The sequence below is a fragment of the Pelecanus crispus genome, chromosome 2, assembly GCF_030463565.1.
Source record: "Pelecanus crispus isolate bPelCri1 chromosome 2, bPelCri1.pri, whole genome shotgun sequence".
In the NCBI taxonomy this organism is placed as follows: Eukaryota; Metazoa; Chordata; class Aves; order Pelecaniformes; family Pelecanidae; genus Pelecanus; species Pelecanus crispus.
In genome coordinates this window covers 36,625,881-36,651,177 of record NC_134644.1, presented here as the reverse complement: position 1 = coordinate 36,651,177, position 25,297 = coordinate 36,625,881, and the positions used below count along the sequence as shown (strand labels likewise).

Sequence of the window (25,297 nt, the reverse complement as noted above, 5' to 3'; positions counted from 1 at the left end):
TGTGGTAATGGATTCTGCAATCGGTTCAAGAAAGCAATAGTGAATTAAACCCACAAGTTAGCCTAAAAAAAAAGTCTCTGCCTGGTGTTTTGTTTTTGTTAAGATGTCTTATTCTGAAAGGGTTTTTTAAAGTGTACAGTATCTTGTCACATACCTGATTGCTGATGAGTTATACTGATGTGACAGACTACTCTCGCTGTCTCTAATACTCTCCTACTCAAGTTGGATTTCTTTCCAAGAACTTTTGCTGTCCTAAACTTTATGCCTTTTTATTGTCTGAAACATTTGACCTCAAAACTTTGTTTTAAAGTGCTTTTTCCTCTATTTTGGACAATGGCATGACCCATTGAAATAAGTTGTCTAGTGTGGTGAAAATACGACTTTTTTCAGTTGCCTGTCTGAGATGTGATTTTGATGGATCAACCTTTCTTAGAGGTCTCTGCCTGCATCAGTGCAAAAATAGTACCCAGTGTGCATATGTAGAAGTATGTGCAGATATTGGAGACAGTGTGTGCTGGTACTGAAGACACTTCTCTGCAGCAAATTCAGTATGCTGGGGCCCTGTTCCCCTGCACTAGGCTGTTTCTGATGCCTGACCTGCATCGTGTGTTTGCTATGTCTAAGTTGTATGCACAGAGCTTTTTCAGGATCTCTTTCTGGTGCTCTTGCCCTGGTTGAGCTCCACTGCTACAGGACCACAACACCAGCAGAGATGCAGAATGGCCACCACCACTGAAAACACTCTATTTTCCAGGTCTTTTCTGGTCAGATTTAGAATTTCATGGTAACACTGGTCCATGCCGGTCTAGCTTACTGCTTGTACTCTTAAAGTTGCACCAACACTCATATAGCGACCAAGTCTGCAACAGAAAAAAAAGGTTTACATACCAATTAGAAGGAAACTGAACACTATTTAAAAACACAGAGATAATAATGGCTGTTCAGAGTATCTATCTATGGTAGATAGATATCTACAAGAAGCAAAACTGTTCACTATTGGTACAGACATAAAGCTAGACTATGTTAGCCAGTGACTTTTGCATCCAGGACTGTGGAACGTAATCTTAAATTTAGTTCTTCTGCATTAAGTGTCTATTGGAGCTTTTGAATGTCTTGTAGTGTTAAATGTAATGTAATATAATGTTAAATACCATATGCTTTTCCACTTCACACATCATGAGGCTCACTATGTGCTGAAGGTTTTATGGAAAACGTCATGCATGGGGCCATCACTGCACAGAGTGTGTCAAGGGAAGACTGTGATGACCACAGGTGTGATCTGCACCTCTTTGCCAAGGCTGGACGATCCTTGGGTTTGCACTAAACCCTTCTGGCAGGAACCAGAAGGGAGGATGATTAGCGGTCATGTAAGAAGAGCCCAACCATACAGCCATACTTCCCTGATATATTCTCTCAGGTTCCAATGATTTTTGGCTCAGTGACTTCAGGAACCAGCTGTTTTATCATTATAGCTGATAGTCTTTGATGAGCAAACTAATGAAAAAAATTTCTGATCCCTTTCTGAGTCCATCTGAGCTTTTAGCAGCCACAACGTGCTGTGGAAACGAGCATCAAGCTTTACTATGTATTGCTTATTTTGAACTTTCTGCTTGTTATTCACCTTTTAGACCCACCTCCCTTCTGAGTTTGTAGTAGAAGAGACACTATTTCACCCTTTTTGCACCATGCATGGCTTTATAGACCTTTGAAAAATCCCTTCTCATCCATCACTTTCCCAGACAGAGGAGTCCTAGCCTTTTTAATAATTTCTTATTTTGAAGTTGTTCCATACATTTGATTGTCCCTGTTAGTCCTTGCTGTTTTCCTTTTCATTTATTTCACCTACTTTTCAAGATGGAGGTCTATGAAAGTATTCAAAATGCAGACACACTCTAAATGTAATTGATGGCATAATGATGGTTTCTGTCATACACTTCCCAACAATTACCTTGACTGTTCATGCAGTGCTACTGGACATTCAATGGATGTTTCCATAGCACTTGCTGTTAAAACCCTAAGATCTCATTCTTGAGCAATAATATTGAGTTCAGAGTTCATCACCCCATTTGTGAAGTTAGGATTTTTATTTTCATGTGCACCACAGTCACATCTAGCCACGGGCTATTTTATCTCCCAGCGACTCAGGACTGTTTCTGCAGTTCTTCATATTTAGCCTGCATCTTTACTACCCTGAAAAAGTTAGTGTACATAAAATATAAGAATTTCTCTACTTAATCAGACCAATAGTCTGCCTAGTTCAATGTTCTGTCTCCAACAGGGAAAATAGGTGATGCCACTTCATTGCCCTGTTGGTTCCTGATTTATGGACATATTGGCCCTGAGTTTGCCTAATCCTTTCCTGAACCTAATGATACTCTCTGCCTCAGCAATTTCTCATGGCAACAGTTTCCAGACTGTCACCACTTCCAGTGTAAAGAAGCAAAATAGTGTCATCAGCAAACATCACTACTTCAGTAGCTGGCCTTTTTCACACAATATGGGAATATATTAGACAGTACAGGCTCTAACACAAGTCTGTGGGAATCAGTTAGTGATTTTCCTCCACAGTGAAAAAGACTGTTTATTCTTATCTGTGGTTTTTAATCTTTTATTCATTGCTTAGCCATGCAAAGTCCTTTTATCCCTTGGAAACTTTGTTTCCTTAAAAGCCAATGTCAAATGCTCTTTGGAGATCTGAGTGGACTGTATCAACTGGATCCATGTAGTTACTCTACATGCTTGCAGACTTCTTCAAAGAACTCCAGTAGATTTGTGAAACATAACTTTCCATTTGGAAAAGCTTTGTCGAGTCTTTTTTTTTGGTAAGTCATATGCATCTGTTTTCAGCTATTTATTCAACCGGGTTTTTTCTATGAGTTTCCCTGAAAGGTAAATGCTAAGCCTTAGCCTAACATAGCTCCGAGTACTGTGATTTTGAGGGAGCAGTTATGAACTGTAGTATACACACATATATACTACTATATACATATATATACACACACAGACATGTGTGTTTTTATATATTTTATATATAAAGAGCATATTACAACAATTGTATATTACTATATTATTATAAATTATGTGTTATACTAATTTATATATATATATAAATATATGTATTTTAACAAACCATTTCCCTTTCCTACTGTAACCACATATCCTGCAATTGCAAGGATGATTTCAGGGAGTGACATGAATGGCAATTTTATGGAACTTTTCATGGAGTTATGAAATTGATAATAATAATAATTTTAATTTGGGGATTTCCCTAAACATCAGAGAACAACAACAACCTACATCAGATCTCAGTAAAACCCATTGAAGAATGTGCATATAAAGGAAGGAATAGTACAGTGCAACAAGTATGACTCCAATGGCACTTCCATCATCACAATTTCATTTTTTCCATGACTCATTAAAAAAATCCAAAGGGACTCTTTTTAACCATGCTACTTTTAAACATTCATGGAGTTGAAGCAGCTGGTCACTCCAGACAGTGGCAAGAGAAAGACCTGCATGTAAGGTGCGTTGTGGCATTGGTTGGGGCACAGGTGGATCACACAGCACATCAACCCTTCCTGGCTGGCACATGTCCCCAAGAGTAGTGGTATCTGGCCAGAGTCAATCAGGCTACAGAGACCTCCAGTTTTTGTTGGAGCTGGTGCCAGCACAGAGCCCATCCCCAGATCACAGCAGAAAACAGGGAGTGACCGCTGGCTGTGGTCCCACAATATTAGGGACATGCATAGTTCTCAGAAGGATCCAAGGCCACAGACTTTGTGAGGAAGAACATTTTGATGCTAAAACTGCTCACATGAGTAGTCACAAGAGCCTGTCTAGGAATCAGAGGTTCAGTCATAGCACTGAGCCTCACTTGAGTCATGTTTGAGCTTTGCAGGAAATGGTGTGCATGTGTTCAGTTCTAGATATAGCCTTATTTTTGTTCTGCAAAGTACTATATGCAGGAAACAGTTTTCTTTGACAAGTTCCTCATTTACAAAACTAAGATGACTTTATTTTCAATCCATTGTAATTTCTGCCTTTTTTTATTTAAATCATTTGCCACTTCGGTATATTTTGCCTTTCACATTTATGACCTGAATGTAACAGAAATATCACCTGAATGTAAAAGAAGTATTATGCAGAGGAACCTATGTTTTCTGTGTTTTAGAGGATACGGAGGCCATTACATAAGGATCTCTTTACATTTTGAAAAGCATTTTGGCTTGTGAAGGAAAATATTTCATCACCCTTAAGGAGCTGAGAAATGTTAATACATGAATAAGAAAAATAGTGTCTAGACATTACTTGCTTTTTCTCAGTGCAGTTAACAAGTAACATCATTTATTGTGTTTTATTTAATGAATGAAGATTCCATTCCTCTAGCAAAGAGGCCATCCAATTTCAATGCACAGATATACGCTTTACAAAGGCACTTCTTGCCTCCTCTTTTAACAAGTGGCTCTACTAAAGCTGCTGCAAGTCTAATGTGGATCTGCACTGGCACTAGAAGAACAAGTTAACTGATTGTTTATCTCCATCTGTTATGGGTCTGGGGTGCATGGGTGAGATATAGAAATAGACCTGGGAAAAGCATCGGGACTTAGTGCAAAGCTGTGCACAACAAAGAGGAATTCTGCACTGGGGGGTCCCAGTTGGGTTCATTCCCATGAGTGACTCGTTTGCTCAGCAGTGGACCCCAAAGGAACTAACTCCCTCTGTTACTCCAAAGATATTCCCACTGAACTGCACTCCTGTAACAACCTATTGTGTTCAGGTGACAAAATATTTAAGGTTGATTCATACATTTCATTGAAAGAGAGACTGCCTTCCTTGAGCCTAGCTGTATTGGGCTGAAAGAAGACTGTCCTGATGCCACACACACTGTGTGAAACCCAAGGTCTCAACACTGACACTTCCCACAAACTTTCCTCCTGGCCCAAGCCGACAGTGCCTCCCTCTCTGCTCTGCGGCTCAGATAAAGGCAATAAAAAGAAAACTGGCAGAAGCAGTTTACTACTTTAAACGAGAAATAAAACCTCACAAGACCTTCAAGGGGAAACACAGAAACAGTTATACTGTAGGACCAGGATGCCTCGTCTAATCCAGTTTATGAGTGTATATATCTAGTAAAATTATCTGGGATGGTCTATGGAAGCTGGCCAAGACAAAGCATAGATGAAATCTTTCAACATGTTTATGTTGCGCAAAGGAAACACTGTGCCTCAAAAAGGTTCTTGAGACCCAAACCTTGGGATCTTCCCTTATCCCCAGAACTAGGCATCTCTTCAGAGGAGGTCAGGTTAGTCAGCCATGATTTGCCTTTGAACAATCTATGCTGACTTCTCCCAATCATCTTTGTGACCTTCATGTGGCTGGAAATTATTTCCAGCAGGATTTGCTCCATAACCTTCCCTGGACCTAAGACAAAACTGATTGGCCTGCATTTCCCTGGGTTGCCCTTCCTGAAGATAGCTGCGATGTGTTTTTTCTAAACATCAGGCATCACCCCCCGTCACAATGACCTTTCAAAGGTTATAGAGAGGAGCCACACAGTAACTACCTCAGGACTTTCAAGTATATCCTATCTGGTCCTGTGACCTTGTATCTAGCCAGTTGGCTCCGGTACTCCTTAACTATATCTTCCTCAGCTGTGAGCAACTCTTCACTCTGCTGGGGCCCTGAATGCACTAATAGGCTGTAATTGCCTTGACTGCTCTCACCTGGGACCTCCACCAACACACCCACTGACCATGGGGCCAGGAGCTCTCTTAAGCTCAGGCTCAGATTATGAGTCCCTTCCTGAGCTATGCTGCAGCTGTAGGACCTGTTTCCAGTCCTGTTTCCTGGTGGTCATGAGTCATTATTTGGATTTCCTGGGCTGGCCTTAGATCTGACTTGTTACCTTGTCTTTGCCTGATGATCACTGGATGGTTGATGGGGCCTGTTGCTGTCACTGCCCCTGCTCAGGGGCTCTGAGACCATGCCTCAGTAGTAAGATCCCTGCCTGTGCTGTCCTTACCCTTGGCTCACCCTCCCTGGTGGAGCAGCCCTCCCTTTGCTGCCTCCTGACATGCTCCCACAGACCAGGCTAGTAGGATCAGGGAAATGGGAGACCTGATGGCAGACCTTATTGTTGAAACCTAAGGCTAGAAAGAAAAGCACTGAGTACGTCAGCCTACTCCATGTCTTTTGTCACTAGGTTCCCTGCTCCACTACGCAGCAGGGCTGCATCTTCCTTAGATTTCATTTTCCTGCTAGTGTACTTACAGAAGTCCTTCTTGCTGACCGACATGACCTCTACCTGTTCCAACCTAGCTGAGCTTTGGCTTTCCAAGCTTCCCTCCTGCAAATTCAAGCAAAGTTTCTATATTCCTCCTGGGTAGCCTGTCTCTGCTTCTACCTTCTGTGCGCTTTCCTTTTGCATTTGAGCTCAGCCAGGAGCTGACTCTTGCATGGGCCCCTTCTCTCACATTTGGTTCCTGCATATCAGAATGGGCTTTAATTAGTTCAGAACTCTCCTCAACTCTCATCAAAGTTCATTGGGAGCTTTTGGGTCATTTTCGTGCAAGCCAAATTCATTTCCAGGCTTTCCTATAAAGTAAACGTCCCTTGCTAAGCAGAAACTGGAACATTTGAGGCATCAGTTCACTGTAAAAGATATCGTGAGGTGGTAAAAGAACTAGTAGTGGACAGAAATATGAATGCAAAATCATAGTATGTTCTTTCAGTGTGAATCCTATGGTTAAAATGCTAGTCTTGCACAGTGCAGAACTGCAATGTATGATCTTATATGCAGGGAATATCGTAGGTTTTCAGTAGTTTCAGTCCACTCATCCTCTAACACAAAACCAAATGGCTGCTAGCCATAGTGCCAGTTCCTGTCATGCTGTTGCAGGCCAGGATAGCTCTTCGGAGGACAGCTGAGGGTGGCAGGAACTTGAGAAGTGTTGCACGGGTCCATGCCACCCGCCTCTGCACACAGTGGTGGTGGCCAGCTGGGATGCTCGGAATGCAGCTGGGCAGTGGCTCCTCTGCATGCCAAGTCCCCGCTGGGGCTGTACACTACTTGCTGTGGAGCAAGGGCTTCAAACCCTCTTCTCCCAGGTATGGTCCTGCTACTGGGTACAGCTGCTGTAGCTCGCCCTCCGGTGTTAGAGCAGCAGCTGCTGGCTCTTGGCTGGCCCTGCCTGTGGACTGCGGCAGTGTAGCGCCAACAAGAGCTTTGTCAAAAGCTTCTTAAATTCTGCTAACTGATGAGGCAGCTGGCTTGCTGATCCTTAGTAGCTTCATACAAATCCTAATGTATAATCAAGACTTTTACATGAACTTTTATGGGAGGATCCTTAACTAGTAGAAAGTACAAGGTAACATTGATTTCCTGCTCATCTCCTGTTCCAGCGGAGAACCCCCCAGTTCTGAACACACTGAGTCTGACCCAGTGTTTGTTTTAGGGAAAAAAATGCAACATTGTACAGTGATATATATATACACCACTACATCTTTTCAACAGGAAGTATTTTGATGTTAGAGAAAACTACAGGTTACAGAAAACACAAACCCTTTTGTGGTACGGGAGTGACAGCAGCACACGATGTGCTCAGCTGCATTCAGGGGAGGGGACTGGGGAAATAACTGATTTCACACGTTTGCTTTATACCTCCTTACAGGCATAGTGCAGACTAGTGACTCTCCTGTCCACACAATGATGTTATCAGGGTTTGCTGGACAATGCCTCAGGTGTCATTTAGGTAGAACTGGGAGTATGAAGCAGTTGTATCAGGCCAAATTTGTGCACAGATGATAGATGATAAAGCAACTGGGAATAAGGACAAAATAGCCCTAATTTCACAGAAATAATGTCAAAAAGATATTTTACTTTGCTGTGGAGAATGCCATGAAAATATTTTTCATTTGGTATTAGCCCTATTTGTGTGAATAACAGCTCCTTAAAGAAAAAAATAAAGGATGAGAAGAACTTCTAATAATCTATTAAATCCCCTGAGAGCTTTTTTTTTTAAAAAAAAAAAAAGCTAATATGTACTTAATGGAGGGGATAAAAATATAGCTGCATGTAATTACAGCAGGAAAAAATTCCCAAAGCTGAACTGCAGAGCTTTCCCAAAATGGTAGTCAGTAAGGCATCCTCAGGGAGATAGAGGAGAGCAGGTTTTACATTTCATCCTTGACATGCCTTCTGACAGGACCCTTCCAGCCTCACTCCTCATGGGGCTATAGGCTCTCTTTTAACGGCAGCCATCCAGGTAAGAGGATCCATCTATCAGCCCCTGAGCAGATGGCTAATGCAGCCAGCATTTCCATTTACTGTCAGCATCAACTCTCCATGGCAGCTGCTTTCTAGCCCCAGTGTACCTGAAGCTCCAGGCTTTTTATGTCTCTTCCCAGCCCTGAAGCTCGGTGGTATTGTAGTCATGGTCACCCAGCATTTTTCAGAGGAGTCTTTCAATTATTTGTTTGGGAATTTGTTGGGTTTTTTTTAAAAGTATGTTTCTTATGCCTCAACCTAGAAATAGAGGTGTAGGTTTTGGTGTTTGGGTTTTTTTTTTTTTTTCATTTTAAAAATATTGAAGTCATAGAATCATAGAATGCTTTGGGTTGGAAGGGACCTTTAGAGGTCATCTCGCCCCAGCCCCCTGCAGTGAGCAGGGACAGCTTTAACCAGATCAGGTTGCTCAGAGCCCCGTCCAACCTGACCTTGAATGTTGCCAGGGATGGGGCCTCCACTGCCTCTCTGGGCAACCTGTTCCAGTGCTTGACAACCCACATCGTAAAAAATTTCTTCCTTATATCCAGTCTAAATCTATTCTTCTTTGTTTAAAACCATTACTCCTTGCCCTGTCACAACAGCCAGTTTAGCTCTCATTTTAAGTTCCAAATTTTATTATTATGTTTTTAATTGCAGAGATTTTCCCTGCGTTTGTGAAGCCGCATCTTTGTGCTCCCCCTGCACTGTTCGCGCTGGAACCAGGGCGAGGGCAAGCTGTGGGGTTTTTCACCCGCCCTCCGCTCTTCCACCGGGCTCCCTCCGCGCCGGCCCGGGGCAAGCCCGGGCCCCTCTCGCCGCCGCCTTCCCGCGGGCCCGGGCCCCGCTCCGCTGCGGCGGGGAGCGGCGGGCGCTAGGTGGAGCCAGCCGGCCGCCCTGCGCTCCCCGCCGCGCCCCGCCGCCGCCGCCGCCGCATCCAGCTCCCCCCGCCGGCAGCGTCCGGGGCAAGCCGTGGGAAAAGGCGCGGTGGGAGCCTGCCCTGCCTCCCGGAGTCAGTAACGCCTTGTGAGCCAGAGGTTTGTTTCCCCAGCAGCCGAAGGGATTGAAAGAGAAGGTGGAGCTTAGTTGCGTTAAGACCTGAGCGTGCCACTCATTGCTAAAGGTAGAATCACAGAACCATAGGATGCTTTGGGTTGGAAGGGACCTTTAGAGGTCATCTAGCCCAACCCCCCTGCAGTGAGCAGGGACAGCTTTAACCAGACCAGGGTGCTCAGAGCCCCGTCCAACCTGGCCTTGAATGTTGCCAGGGATGGGGCCTCCACCACCTCTCTGGGCAACCTGTGCCAGTGCTTCACCACCCTCATGGTAAAAAATGTCTTCCTTATATCCAGTCTAAATCTACCCTCCTTTAGTTTAAATCCATTATTCCTTGTCCTGTCACAACAGGTAAACAAGGATAACAAGCATTTAGGTTTCAAGAAAGCAGATAGTGAGGTTACGGTAAGGAGATAGGAATCTATATATTAAATAGCTATAAATAATACTTTAAACAGTATTATTTAAGTACTCATCGCTATTTAAAACACCAGCCCACAATGACCGACATTTTCACAGGGGTTTGATGAATTGAGTTACTCAGCCAAGCATACCCTCAGGGTCTGTTTTTTCACAGGATGACTGTTCAGCGGTGTATAACAATTTGGCCTCTTTAAGGTATTTAAGGTCAGAAACCAGAATCACCCACCTCATCAGAACAGGTTATCCAAGGCGATTAGCACGGTGTGAGCACGACTTCCCAGAGTGAACAGTGAGCAAGCAGCTCTCTGGTCCTGTACTGAAACACAAGCGGGCTTTGGAAACCTTTCCCTTGGAAGACGTGATCTGGTCACAAAATCTAGGCCAAAATTTATAAAACATTACACTAATAGATAGTGGGGAGAAGAGTTAAAGGGCATTGAAAGCAACCTTCTGGATTAATTCAAAAGCATTTCTGGTCTGTTTTGCTCCCAAAGAATGGGATATAAGTGATGAAGGAGAAGAAAATAAACTAGGAAGATTTACTTGACAAAAATGCCAAGTAGGCTGTATTAACAGAGACTAATAGAAAGGTGTTGAATGCAAATTAAATTAAGCAGAAATAAGTTCAAAGTTACAGTCTTTTCAGCTATGCCCTTTGGTCAAATGTGGAATCATTTATGATCAGAGTTGGTGCTTTATTCTGCTGAGCACTCTGAGCCACTGAGCTCCCTGCTTTACCTTCAGCTAGGAAAAGTTACTGGAGCTCATGAGGGGGAAAGAAAAGACATTCATATAGCAGAGTATTAAAAAATTCTGTATAAAATCCTACTCCTGTGTTAAAATTAAAATGGAAAACTTCAGAAACATTGAAGGTGCTATTGGAAATGAATCTAGCTTGTTCTTTTTGTGGCTGGATGGCATCACCCCGTCTGGTTGTTTGGCTCAGCTGCCATGGGAGTCCTGTGTTGGCAGTGCCTGATGACAAGCATAGTCTGGTGGCAACGTTTAATTCAGAGGGGAGACTCAGCCACCCAAGCTACAAATCCAACTTGGTATCGCAGGAAATCCCAATTTCTCACTTTGTGTAGTCAAAACTTTGGGTTTTTTTTTTTTTTTATTAAAAACCTGGGGGTTTTAAATCGCGCTTTGGAATGTTGCCTTTTTCAAGGAAAAAAATATTTTCCTACAAATAGTAGAAGTTTCTAGCAAAAAGTTAAATACCTTTCAACTATCCATGAAAAAGGTTTCAACAAAATTTCTGGCTAGCTCTGGGATTTGCTCCCTTATTTACATAGATAATTCTATGCAAACTCAAGGGGAAACATGAAATGACCGTATTTTTAAAGTTAGCTAAAACTGAAACAGTCCATAGGTGACAGTAATACAGATGATGTGTTTGAATTTAAATTGGCAGACTGCAAAACAACCACCCAATTATTAGACATTATTGATAAATTAACATAGGGGAAAAAAAAAAAAAAGAAGTGATTGTTACCTTTGGGAAATTGGCTAGGAGTATGCAAAGGGGACAGCAAAGCTGGAAAGGAAGCTGCAGGTCCTTGAGTGATCCAGGGCAAGGCTCCATCGCTATCATGACTAACAGAGCTATAAGGCTGTTAGAAACTGTAGCTGATCCATTGGTTCCAGATATGCTCAACAATCAGTATGTAGATACGTTAATTTACAGTATATTACTCAAACTAAAAGATGTTTCTGTGCTCCACTGATAGTTCCAAAAGATTGTTATTTTCTAGTTAGCAGAAAAGACCAAGCTAGACCCGAAGTGATAGAGAAGCTTTACTTTTATGTAGTTTTGTGATTACGTTCTTTAACAATTCTGTATTAATTTGAAATGGTTTATCATCCACCAGGACTGGATTTGAATACCACATGTACCAAGACAAAAACATTGTGGTGGAACACAAGCCAGTGAGCAATCCAGATTAGGCAGAAACTATGCGATGAAGTCAGAAAAGAAATTAAGGTAGGCTAGAAAGCTGAAGTGAGCCGTAGGTAGGGATTTAAGGGAATGCTTTAACTGGCAATTTGCAATTGGAGCATGGGTAATGCCAGAATGTAACATTTTTAATGTAATGTTACATTGTATACAAATCAGTTCATGTATTATATTGCAGATCATAATTATGCAACATTATAATGCCAATTTTATGCATTATAATGTTTGGTAATATAGCTGTAATTATATAATTGCAGCAAATTATAATGTTACATATTATACTAATACATAAGTCATTAAGACCCTAAAGCACATGGAGCAGTGCTGTAAAATTCTGGTTTTCCTTCCTGATGGGCTTCTTGGAGTATTTGGTTGATCCCAATGTAATGGGACCAAAACCCCCAAATCATACATTGTCACTTCACCATCTTGTGGTTCTCACTTGGTTTTCATCAGCTGCTGCTTATCTCTGGCTACATTTAGGACTAGATGTATATACAAGAACGATCTGCAGCTGCCACCAGTTACACTCAGCGGTAAAGCTTCACACTTGTAGTATTTACAGTCCTGAGCTCCCACCACAAGGCTGGCTCTAGAAGAGTCGAAATGGCAGGAGGAACTAGAGGCATGCTCTTCCTCTGCTCCCTTTCTTCTGCACAGCTGGTAAACCCTCAGCTGTCAGCTCCCAGTAAGTGTCCTGCTAAGGAAGGTACGCTTTGCTCCAGGCCCTTAGAATGCATGAATCATTTTTACAGTATGCTCTACATGCAGAATTATTATTATTTAAATCTAAGATAGCTTATTAGTAAAATTGTTCAATAAACACTGCTGCATAATTCATTGGGTACACTGGGAGCTTTTAAGTCTAATGTGCCACATAATGTGCTGTGTGCCTTCAGTAGAATACAAACAAATACAGGCAGTTGTTCTTGTTCTCAGTAGCATTGGCCAAGTCATTAAAACATCACTGTTATTGTTGTCCTAAGTTCTCTGCTCCTAGTCAGTGTGGTTTCTGACCTGTGCTCTCCTGCTGGGCTCTCAGATTTCTGGAGAAAATGCAGGTGGAAGGCTGCAGCCCTCAGAAATGCTTCTTCAGTGCTTCATGGTAGGTGTGAGGTCCTTGGTCAGATCCTGCTAGCATGTTCACTCCTAGTGTTAGTCATTGACATAATTTGCTTACTGTGAATGCTCTTACGGTTATATGTTGGGTTATTTCAGGAAAGTGTTCAGGTTTTTTACATTTTTTTCTTACATGATTTTGAGCTGCCCCCCACATAATAAATTACTTGGAAATTGTTTCAATTGGGAAAGCAGATATTGCTGCTTTCTCCATGTTTTTGATGTTCTTTCAAATAATTTAATTCTTAAAGGTCAGAAGCTCCAAGGATGTGTGATTAGTGCTAGAACTCATTCTGATGTTGAGATTATAATAATATTAATGGTAGATTACGATATAGGTCAGCTATCTTACTGATGGTCACTGTGATATGATAGGAAGTTGCCATATTCCCAGGACAGAAACTCCAAGGTCCATGTTCAGAAAACTTAAACTCTACTAGCTCTGTGAACCTAGTATTTCCTATTGGCTAGATGACTCTGTCCTTGGATCCAAGTAAAAAAGCAATGAAAATATGAGAACAAGGTCCCTATGGGCTTCCTCTGGGGAGGCAGAACTCAGAACTGCCAAACTCTGTGCACTGTGTTTAAGCCAACAGAGCTATTGCGATAATCCAGGCACCCCAATAGAGAATTCCTCTGGAATAACTTTCTGGTTCATGGCTTGTTTGATTTCTTCTGGCTGAGTTTTGTTGTTTCTTTGACAGGTCCTGGAGAGTTGCGTCTAGCCTTGTTTGGAGAGTGGTGGGGAGTGCTAAAGCCAGGGACTCTGGGGGAGCGCCAGGGAGGTGAAAAGGGTCAAACTGTGAATGATCCTTGTTAACTCTGCCTCTACAGAGGGAGCACACTTAAAGGAAGAGGAAAGATTGTGTCTGAAGGGATGAAAACTAGTACTTTGTTGATGGGAATCCGTGTCTGAACTACATGTCACTGTCTTGCTTTCTAGTCTTATGTATGTCCTCCTATAGTTTCTGCCAACATGCTATACTTCCAGCCTCAAGATGCAGAAACTGCTAGGTCAAGCTGCTCGGCAGCTATTACATTTCTGACTGCTCTGTTTATGGTCATGCATCCTGCAGATTGCTACTGCTGTGTAATTCACCTATGTGAGGCAAGCAGTGAAGAGAGCAAACTCTTTCAGGATGTCATGAAAACCACATGGTAAATAGCATTGGCAGAATGTCTTTAGATCATTGGGATTTTGCAGTAAAATTTATAAAAATTCTGGTCTTGGAAAACTGAGGCTTAACTTCGACTAGAATTAAATGAGCAATTTCATGCTGGTGGGGTACAGGCAATGGTTATTAATTATTCATTTGATCCATTTCAGAGTGCTTTGATCCTTGCAGAAGCAGAGTTGCAGTAGTAAGGCCTCAGCCATCTATGCATTGGATATTTATGATATTCTGTTGTGCTGGATAGTTCTGGTTGCACTACTGAATACTGATTTCTTAGGGGTATTGCTGCTTCAGCTGCATCCAGGAAAAGAGAACCAGACTGCAGCCCTTTGTCTCTTGGTTCAATTTCCTTGATTACCCCTCTTCACCTTTCAGAACAGTAATGCATTGATGGTGCTTTGGCTGAATGACTCGTATTTGAAACCCGTCTTTATTATTTTGTTGTTAAAGAACCTGAGCAGTTGCTGTGTTGAAACCTGGCAATTTTACATTACACTCAGCAGCAATAGCCACAAGGCAATTCAGTAGTTCCCATGGCCTCATCCAAAATGTGTGATTTGTTTAACGCTGTAGTCATGCAAACAGGCTGGTATAGAAGGGCTATGTACAGCCTTCCACTGCAGCCACGACGGAGGGAAAACCAGACACAATTCTTCCCTTAGTGAGGCAGCAGTTCATAAATGAAGATGATTTCCTGGACCACTTTGCCTCCTTTCCACCAAATGCAATGCTCATTGGAAGGAGCTGTCACAGATTTGTGGATGAGATTAGTAGAGCTAGTGACAACAGTCTGGCCACAGGCCTGGAAATACTGATGCCAGGATGATGGGAACTCAAATTAAAAAAAAAGAAAAAAAAAAATTCATGGGAACTTCATGCACTTAACTGACACTTAAGGAAACGCTTAAGCACAGGTTCCTGAACTTCTCATACAAGGAGCCAGGCCATGGAGTTTGCTACATTATGGGACAACCAAATTCAGACTGATTTACCATTCTGTGAATGTCTCCTTTTACTCCTAAAGACAGCACCTTACCTCCTCTCACTCCCTCCGCCTCCCTAAAATTGTTTTGCATTACTTGCTGTTGGGAAGACAGATAGGAAAAAAAAAAAAAAAAAAAAAAATTGTAACCCACAAAGTGCTGAATTAAGATCAAGGAAATACTGCTGTGAAGACTGGACACATTGTTGACATTGTTTATTTTAATTTTCTTTTTAAAATAAGATCCCCCAATTTCAGGGAAGAAATCAAGATGGCTGAATGTAACATTAATAACATACAACAGGACTTTTGTCTGAACAGGAATTATATATGCTGGGTTGTGGAGTTTTGAATATGCCCAGATTCTCCAGAGCTGAAATGTCCTCACTAAGCTACTCTTTTTGAAAAGTAGCTTGTGGCCCGTTCATAGATCCTGCAAACTTTGATGTGTCAGTCACTCCTTTGTGATGCCAAAAGCAAGCAGGCCTCCCTGTCTGGAGTTGTTCAGCCATAGCAATGGGATTTCATCAGGCCTTTATGGAGTGATGGTGCCTTAGGTGTTGTCTGCAGTGGTAATGCACTGTGGGCTAAAATCTGCTCTACGGTGTGTATAGGTAGTTTTAAAAACACTTTCTTCTAATATTGACCACGGAGGAAAAAAGATGCAGACTTTGGAGGGGGAGTTAATATTTTTCTTAGACTGGTGGATGGAGTTAAGAGAGAATTAAGAGAGAAGGTTTCAGGCAGATATACAGATGATTCTTAATCTTGACAGCATCCTTGAGAAGAAGGAGAGAAGAGAGCCTACAGTGGAAACAGAGACATTGCCCTCTGATGAATGAAAAGGGATGAGGTGCTCCAAAAGCAAGAAGCCAGATTCAAATGCCATTCTGCTGGACAGGGGAATGTACTGGTTATAGGACCAATTGATTTAGTTAATTTTCAGCTGGATCAGTTTTTCAGCCTAGTGCGCTGCGAACCGTAGTGCTGGCAGCGGCGAGGTGACAGCAGCATCTGGGAGCAGGAGAGTCAGACTCTCCTTTCATGGCCGTGCCAGCTTACATCAGCCTAAGGAGCTTGTGAGCCTGTGATGGCACGCTTCTCATAGTCATAGGCAAGCTAACCCTGTATTAAAAGTGTTGCGTATACTATGCCAAGTCCTTGTAGTATCTAAAAGTATATGTTGGCCACCCCTCTATCCAATTATAACAGTATAATTGTAAGTTCAGCAAGGTAGTAACTGAAATAGGCCATGAAAAGAATTGTTTCACTTTATTTTCTATTTTTTTTAATCTCTTATGCAGAGGGGGAAATCACTTTAATCTGATATTGTTTTTTACAGGAGTAAAGGTGTCTGAGAAGGGCTGAAAGAATTAAATACTAGTTTTCTCCCTATGCTTTGATAAACTAATTTAAGTGGAAACACCATTTGGAGGTCAAACATAAGGACTGCGTGACATTTTCTGACTACCTCAGGAAATCCAAAATAGCAGTTCAGGATTTGTTGGTTGTTTTTGCTTTGGAAGTAAGTTATGTAGAAACCCTGAGAAACATCCATTATTACATTTTGGATGGGTAGGAAGAATTGCTGCAGTCAGGAAAAAATTCCTGATGCAGGGGCCTTCAGGAATATCCTACCCTGTCTGTACTTTGGTGCATTTTGCCTGTATGTTAATTGTTACTTATTGTGTTCTTGTCCTTATTACAGCATTTCCTACTGCATCCATTCTAGACTATAGAAATTTAGCCCATAACCATAGGTTTTAGGATGTTTTTAGAAATCATTAGCCTACATTAATGACTGCTTTCAAGGCAAACATAAAATTCTTGTAGTTGGCTGAATAGCCTTTGGAGGAGTCCATTATAGAGAGGTTTTCCGCTTAAAACTGGTATTCTGTGTTTTAATAACCAGGGCAGGCTAATCTATAAGTCTGGTATTTTCCTTGTTGCTGGAGGGTTTTTAAACCACAATTCTGATATCATTAATGATTCACTTGAGCTGACATTAGAATAAATTAATATTAAAATATTTAAATGTAGAACAAAGAGTTTGAAAAGTTACAGAGATTGATCACCCGAGATGCAATGTTGGCGCTTCATTAGTTGTGGCTCTCCATGTTGCCAGGCTGAGGTACTTCTGTTTCACGTCCTTAGCAATTTTTTTTTTTCTTTAATGCTGACTGGACTGTATTCAGGCTGTGCTGTGTACAGTCTATTTAATAATGGATGATATTGATAGCCTGATTTGCATGTGCAAACTGGAATACTCTTCACCTGAAAAATATAGCAATCTAGAATTTTATAAAAATAAAATCTTCATGTCACTCGATTTCTTTTTTTTCCCCCCTCCTTGCTAGAAGTTTAAATTTCAAGGAGATTTTAAGGTGTGTTGGTGACATTGTTCATTCTAAACAAGAAAAGAGGCTTTGCAAAAGTTAAGATTTTTGTGGTTAGCCTAAAATTCATGAATAGTGGCACTAATGGAGCAAGAGAGGAACAGCATCTTTACTAACAGGGCCAAATGTTTTAGCTTTCTTTGGTGTCAGCCTCATCTCATATGGAAAGAGCAGGTTTCTCAGCTTCCTGAGAAGCTTGGCCCATCCCAAATAAATAATTGGTGGCATAGCCAGCCCACCTTGTCCACAGCTCTGAGGCTGGGTAGAGAAATTCATCCTCTCCTGGGGACACAGTCCGCTCCCGGAACAGCCTGCAGTGGTGGGGACAGGGCAGGGGACAGGCAGGGACCAGGTGTTTTCAGCAGGTAGCTGAAAGTCCTTAATCCCAATAATAACAGTAACACAGCCATATGGTCCAGAGCCATAGGAGAAGCCATTTTTCTAATAGAAGGCAATATCCAGGGTTTAGCTGGGGGGGGAAGACAAGCTTTCAAGCAGTTAAGCCCTTTACCATGTGCGACATTGAGGAAGACCTGTGTAGCTATTCTGGACCATTTACATGTTGATGAGTACAAATCAATCAGCTCAGTCACAAATGATTGTGCTTTTTGTGCGGGAATTGCGTCCTCCAGCTAAACTAGGCAATGTTAATCCTATAGATGTCTGTCAAAAGTGGATGGGATTTGGTGCAGACCTCAAAGGGAAGCACCCTGCTCCTGGGGCATGCAAGGTGGACGGGCATTTTGGCATTGGCACACGGGGAGCAAGAGAGTGCCGGGGAGACATGGTCCCTAATGCTTTCAGGACTGGTCTCACATCAGCCAGACATCAGCAGAAGAAGACAGAGGAGAACCAAAGCCCCTCAGCAGTGGGCTGAGAGCTGCAGAGGACAGGGGCTGTCACCACAGAGGTGACTTAGCTGTCCTGCAGTGTAGCAGGGGTGCGGCGCACTCACCCTGCAAATGTTGCTCTTGCAGCGCTTGGAGTTTCCCTTTATTCTCAGCTTAGGACCACAGACACAAATCTGAGCCTGGCTTTCTTCCCAAAAGGTTGTTTATAGGGCCTTTCCTCTGGAAAATCTTCTGCTTCCCCCTTTAATCCTCCCTGGCCCAGGGCTTGTGGGTGCGATGCAATGCAACATTCCTGGGGCATTGGGGCTAAATCTGCCAGGTCTACAGGCGTAAACCCAAATGCAGGACCATGAAACACAGTGGCTAGCAAATGGAGGAGGGGAGGGGGCAGAGGAAAGTGTCTGTCACTTCCACACAAGGCCACCTGGAGCTGCTCTGGACCCCTCCTGGCAAAGCTGCTTGCACTTGTTGTCCCCTAAGGGTGGCCAGAGGCTGTGGAGGGAGGTGGCAGAGGCAGTGGCAGCTCCTCCGCCTTGGGGAGGTTAAACAGACATGCAGAGATATAACTTTGTATTCCTCTGCCTCAGTTTTTGTGGTTTTGGGCCAGTTTTAATTTGTGATTGCATGTGATGCCAGCTTGATCTTCATTCCTTATGTGCTTTTAAATTTAAGTTACAAAAAGTACACTTACTTGTGGCTTTAAAATGTTGTTTCTGCTAGGAATTGTCACTCGCATTATATTTATGCTGTAATTGCCTTCTTTAAAGCCTCAGTGGAGAAGTTTAAGGTTTTGCATTTGCAGCTGTGTTGCATTAATTCAAAGATAGCTTTAAAATGAACCCAGTGCATTAAATGCAGGTAGAAGACTGAGTGACTTTTGTTGTTGCATAGATATCAAAGGGACGCAGGGGTCATTGAATGAGCCTGACTTTGCCCCATGGGGTTCATGACACAGTAAGATACAGCGCATGCTGCAACTGAGGCCCATTTTAGCTTCTGCTTGATGTGAGATATTGAGGATGTTCAACCCATAAACACAACAGCACATGCCCTCAAAATGTTCACGAAATGTTCCCATGGCCTTTCTAGTGTCCTGGAAAGTGCGATGTGCAGCTGGGGTAAACATGGCCAGTCAGGGAAGTTTGTAGGTTAGTGGTTTGTGTGGTACGAAGCGTTAAGATGGAACGGAAGGCTCCCTTCTCCACTTCCAGGCATGTGGTCTCAGATCTCAGGCTGTGGGGAAATAAACCTTCCCAGGAAGTGAGGTCTCACAGGAAAAGTCTTCTGCTTCACAAAGCTCCTCGGTCTAAGGGGAACAGAGCTGAGGCGTTAGTGCTAGCTACTGTTGAAGAAATATGCAGTTTGATGCTGTCTTGGTGGACTCTTAACACCCAGATGTTAAAAAAACGTTTTAAAATGAGCTTTAACTTCTGTTTTTCTCTCCTTTTCCCCACTGGAGAAAGTTTCCTATTCCCAGGCATCACTTAAGCCAATGCAGAATTAGCTGGGGGATTAAAAAATGCAGAGTCCGCCACAGGATTTAGAGAAGACACCCACGGGAGGAGAAGGACTGCTGAGATGAATGTTTCCAGGAGACAGATTATGTAAAACTTCTTGCTTTCATGGGGAAAATCTAGCAGCGGTTGCACAGGCGTGGTGCTGGAGATCACAGGAATAGAGGGACTGAACCAGGTTCAAACTGTGCAGCCAAAAGAAAGCTCACTGGTGGGGAGAAGGGAGTCTTCAGATCCTTTCAGCACCACCAAGTCTTCACATATGTTCCCTATCAACCCCCTGCATGAACAGTATGTGGTCAATATACTCTGCGTGCACTTATCTTTCTTAGGCAACCAGCAGGCTAATTTGATTCAAATACTCGGCTTTTCCCCACCCCTATGGCAGAGAAAAGGCTTTTTATCCCTTAAATGTGACAACGACAAATTTTGGAGCCAGCTCCTGTGTGCCTTTTGTGTGCCATGGTCTTATCAAAGGCTCATGGGTAACATTTCTTTGGAGGAGCATTAAAAAAAAATGGCAGCACGTTACTGACTAATTGCTTAATTTAAACTGGTGAAACAAAGAAGTTAAAAGTCAAAGCTGAGGGACTCTCAAAGGGCTGCAGGTGTTTCCCTCTGACTGCTGTTTTGTTTCTTCTTTAAATTTGTGCTAGCTGGCAGAACTAATAGCTCTAGAATAAAAATCCAGTTGGTTCTTTCTTTTGCTTGCCCCCTGCCCTGTGTTTATCACAGCTTTTCACAGGTCCATTGCACTGCACCCATGTTTCCTGAGCTGGGCACTGCTGCTAACCAAAGTCTCGCAGGGCAGAACGTGCTGTTAAAAGGAAGGAAGACCCTGGAAAAGCTGTGGCTGAACACCCTTTCTGCCTCTTCTTGAGAAGTGCAGCTGAAGTATATTGCTATCCCCCTCTTGTCTTTCACTGAAATATTGAAAGCATTTGGGAATTCTTATGCAACGTCAATTTAAATGCTTTGATACCCTATTCCACTCCTGTTGGCAAATGTGAGAGGGCTTCCCAGCTCCTCAGGATTGGGACTGTATCCTGCCAGCATCTCTAAGGAGCGTGGCAGAAAAACCAAGCACGCTATAGGACATGGAAAAGCAGGAGCATGCGGCTCATTGCAAGAAGGTTGCAGCAGGGGAGAGAACCATCTGTTTGTGCTGAGCTGCTCCCCATCACCGGGAAAGGAGCATTAAGCAGAGCTCCCACTGGAGTGACAGTGACACTTTTAACAGGTACTTAGGCAGAGTCAGGTGCTTGTTAGTGGGGTTATTATCTGTGGTGAAGAGGTGTCAGAGCAGTTAATACAGCTTACTGGGGGGAGGTAAGGATGTAGCTACTCTGAGCAACATGCCCTTCTGCCTGCAGAGAGCGTCTTACCTATTTGTAGTAATTTGCTTTCTACATTAAAGATTATACATATGATGTTGGGATTGGATACTAAAATAATTGCTTTCTAGGTTAGAAAAATGAAGTGTCGGCATAATAGCTAACTAATTCAGCCACAAGAAAACCTGCAAATATTTATTTTGTCTCATGCTGATGCTGTGAATATAATACTTTCTTCTTGACTGGAATGGGCTTGGTCTTATCTAATGATAGACTAAATCCACAGAACGCCCCAGAGAGCCTGCTGCTCAGCAGGTGCCAGCATCAACTGTGGGGGAACTTAGCTGCCTACCTGTGTGAAAACAACACTGAAAAAATCTCTGGGATTGTTGGAGGAGCATCAACCAAGAGGAGCATCACGGCATGTGGAAAGGCAATTGCCAAGGATTGGAAATCAGCGTGCACGGGGATGGTGCTGGGGCTCTGCAGCACAGGGAAGGATTGAGCCAGATGAGGGTGCGTGCTTGTGTAGTGGCAGGGACATCAGTGTGCAACAGAAGGTTGATGGAACAGCCTAAATGCGGAGGTTGGAAAAACACGGGGGGCTTGTCCAAAATAACACCAAAATTGCTTTGTCAAATCTGGGATGGAATTCTCTTAGCAAAACTGGGTTTTTTTCCCTGAGCAAATTACTCTTTCTTTTTTTTCTTTTTTTTCTTTTTTTTTTTTTTTAAGTAAAAGAGCTCAGGAAAGGAAAAAAAAAAAACCCAGAAAAACCCCCAAACAAACCACAAACCACCAGAAAGCAAAAACAAAACAAAAAAACCCCAAAAACCCCCAGTGGAAGAAACTTGCCTAACTTTTCTTTCCTTCCCTTTTTCTCCTAAATCTGAGAATGCTGAGTTCTGGGCCGTTCCTAGGGTTTCTAAGTCTCATCTCATCCAAGACAGTTTGAGCACAGATGAAGAAGTTCATTTTTATCTAAATTCTTCATGAGGTTTCAATGTATTTTATTGTTGCTTGTTTTGTTATAAATATAATTTTTAAAACCGTACTGAAGGAGAATTGTTTTAACCTCCTGGTGAAAACCTCTGCTGAGTTTGTGAGAACTTCATCTGAATAAGTTCTGAAGGATCATGTTCTTTCACTGTAAGTCCTATGGATCAAACAACAATTGCTTAAACTGTGAATGCTTTTTATTGTAAGATAAAGGTTTCTGCTTTTTATTTTTAATCACAGGCCTGAGCTGGGATTAAAGATCTCTGAACCTTGGGGCTGTTTCTACCTGAATCTCTAGGCTGACAGGGGCCTCTAACCATTGCTCTGCTGCAGGGCATAGATCAGCCTTTTAACCTTGGGTTTACACGGATTAATTTATAGAGGCATTGGCACCGCTGGAGACACGTCTGTTCAGGAGCTGGACTCCGCTTTCAGGTTCTCCATCCATGGGAAAGAGCGTTCTCTGTTCCTCCACTGCAAGCAGGTTAACACACTCATTTTAACAACTGAATTATAGTTTAATTATTAATAATTTTTGTTTCCTATTGTTCCTTTTCCAGTTAAGAGACATTATTACAGGTAAAGCCTGGGCATTGTGCAGAAAGCATTCAGCTGGGAATCTGCACAAGGTCACTAAGTGTGTTTGTGCGTGTGCTTTTAAAGGAATTAAAGATAAATTGAGCCCCGTACGTGGAAAACAAAGCAGAAAATGTGTATTCTGCAGTGTTCTTTTCCAAGAACAGTATCTTTTTAACAGCAAGCAACAACAGGCACAGACGTGGTTATTTTGTGACCATGCAGAGGATGTGTTACTGCTATTTTCTCACCGTGAAAAGAAAACGATGAGTGCTGCCCATCAGGCCCTCTTGGTATGGGCTCAGTGTTTGCTGGTATCCCCAGCCATTTTTTCTCCTGTTGGAAGCTTGGCTCGTATGTTCCCAGTGCGGGGCCAGAGCTGGCCCAGGGCATGGAGAAAGGAAGCAGCTCTCTGGGGCTGCCAGGGGCAGTTCTGCACTTGCCTCTTGCTGCAGGAAGGGTTGGTCTGGGAGAGAAAGGCTGGCTTTCTTACCCATGCTTCGGAGGTGCTCAAGGGCTGGGGTGTTTTGGTACCCAGGCTAGCCACTGCCTTCCTACAAGAGGTGTGTTGTCAAGTACGGATGGCTCTCCTCTTCATCTCATTTTGCTACAGAAGCAGCACAATGTGTTGGCCATTTTCTTTATTATCTTACTGAGGAGAGATGCCCCGTAACGAGCATAGTGACATCCACAGCTCTTCCTTTCTTCTTGTCCTTGATGATCTCCTTGTGGTGTCTAATTGTGAAGAGAAAACTCCAGGAGATCAAGCCCAAGTAATTAAACCCACGTTAAAGATTAAATGAAAGTGTTTAACCCTATTTGAATGTGCTATCTAAATTTCATGGGGTGAACTCCTTATTTGGGAAGGAAACTTACTGCATTTTGCTGCAGCAAATTATACATTTTCTGGACTTTTGGGCTGTGTAAGAATAGCAGGGACTTGGATCCTAGATCACATAAAGCAAGTAAATCTAGGAAAACATTTTCACCACATTTTTGATGGTTCTAGTATCTACTAGACCTATTTTGTTAAACTGTATTAAAAAATACATTTATCATAACTTGCCTATCAAGATGCAGGTCACATGCATCGTCATGCTGATCAGCCTGAAATGGAGCAGTTTCTCAGCTGATAATCTGCTGTGCCACAAGAAGGGCAGGTTAGAAGTCAAGACCACAGGGATTAAATTGTGGTCCCTTTGAAATCAATAGGCATCTTGCCAGTCACTTTGGATTCTGCTCTGTTTTGCTGTTTCACATGGATTCTCTTCTTGATTCTTATCAGTGACTTGCTGTGGGACTTCAGCAAGTTATTTAACTCTTCTAGTCTTTTACCTTCTCCAGCAGTATTTCACAACCCTTTGTATTATATATAACACAGTAAGAACAGAATGTAAATACATTAGATATATGTGTAATATTAAAAGCATTAAGATGACCGAACATTCCTCTGTGATCGCTCTCCTGACACAGTGGTTTCGTATTCAGGATTGTGGGTGGGAAAGGCCAAAGGTATTTCCTACACTGAGAAATATAATTTGTGCAGGAGAATATTTTCCGTTCTGTGGTTAATTTTCTGAACTTGTCTTTCCATAGGTTCTGTGGGCAAAACCTCTTTCGATGTCTGCAGCAGTGCTGTATGAGTAGAGCCTAAGGACTCCATTTGGCACTTGGTGCACATAGCAGGATGCTGATGGGAAAGCTGTGCAGACCAAACTCTTTGGCAGCATATTTTCTCCAGGCATTGTTGGACACAGCAAGCAACACTAGGCAGAGAGGAACGGCAGCCATGTTATTCCCTAGGAACTACAAATATCACTTATTTCTCCAGTGGAGCTTCTTACATCTAAGGCAATCCATCTGCTGCCTGCTGTGGAAAGGAGCATCCCCTTTCTCCTTCACGCCATCTTTGGCTGCATGCCACACTGCTTCCCTAGCCAGGCACCCAGTGATCATGCCCTTGCTTGGTAAGTTGATTGGTGTGATGGAAAACGGAGCCACCAAAACTGATGTGAGGGTGGTGGAGAGCAGGAGCATCCCAGTGGAGCGTGATGTTAACTGTGACATGAAATCACGCTCCCAGCATTACGGTAAAATTCAGCCTCTATTTTTTTTTAGGGTACTTGTGTGCCTGAAATCAAAGGAAGCTGAGCACTGGAATACCTTTGGCTACAGCTATGCTGCTAGAGGCATCTGGCCCCCGGGAGCAATTCCTCATTCCCAGGTGAAGGCATGTAAAGTGGCTCATGTCCAGAGAACAGTACCAGGGGACATCTCTGGGCCTCATATGGTTACACTGATAAACAGGTAAAATGGTCCATGTCCTGGCCATCCCAAGGGGATGTGGCACAGCTGATGGATCATGAGCTCTTTCTCTCCAGAACAAAGTAGCCTTGGCCATCTTCTCTCTTAAGAATAGTCACTACTTTGTGGTGTCCCCTGAAGTGAGCCTGGGCATTGCCTGGGAGACACAATTGGGCCAGGGAGCCTGTTGAGAATTCAACAGTATGGGCAGTGCTCAAGTTCATGTCCTGGCCCTGTTTAGCTCCCTAGTATCTGTTTCCTTCATGACCCAAGATGTCATTATTTTGCAGTACCTTGGCAGTTCAGAGTGCCCAAGTGCAGCATCACAGCCTGCCAGATGCTGTTTTA

At 42.9% G+C, this 25,297-nt stretch overlaps 1 protein-coding gene across 1 annotated transcript in view; it reads right to left on the bottom strand.

Moving 5' to 3' along the window:
• Nucleotides 1-23,239, bottom strand: part of NUP42 (nucleoporin 42) — a 223,017-nt gene extending 199,778 nt beyond the window's left edge. The window contains exon 1 of the mRNA XM_075705580.1: nucleotides 23,225-23,239. The gene's annotated coding sequence lies outside the window, so the exon portion shown is untranslated. The remainder of the gene's footprint in view (nucleotides 1-23,224) is intronic.
• Between the last annotated feature and the right edge of the window lie 2,058 nt (nucleotides 23,240-25,297).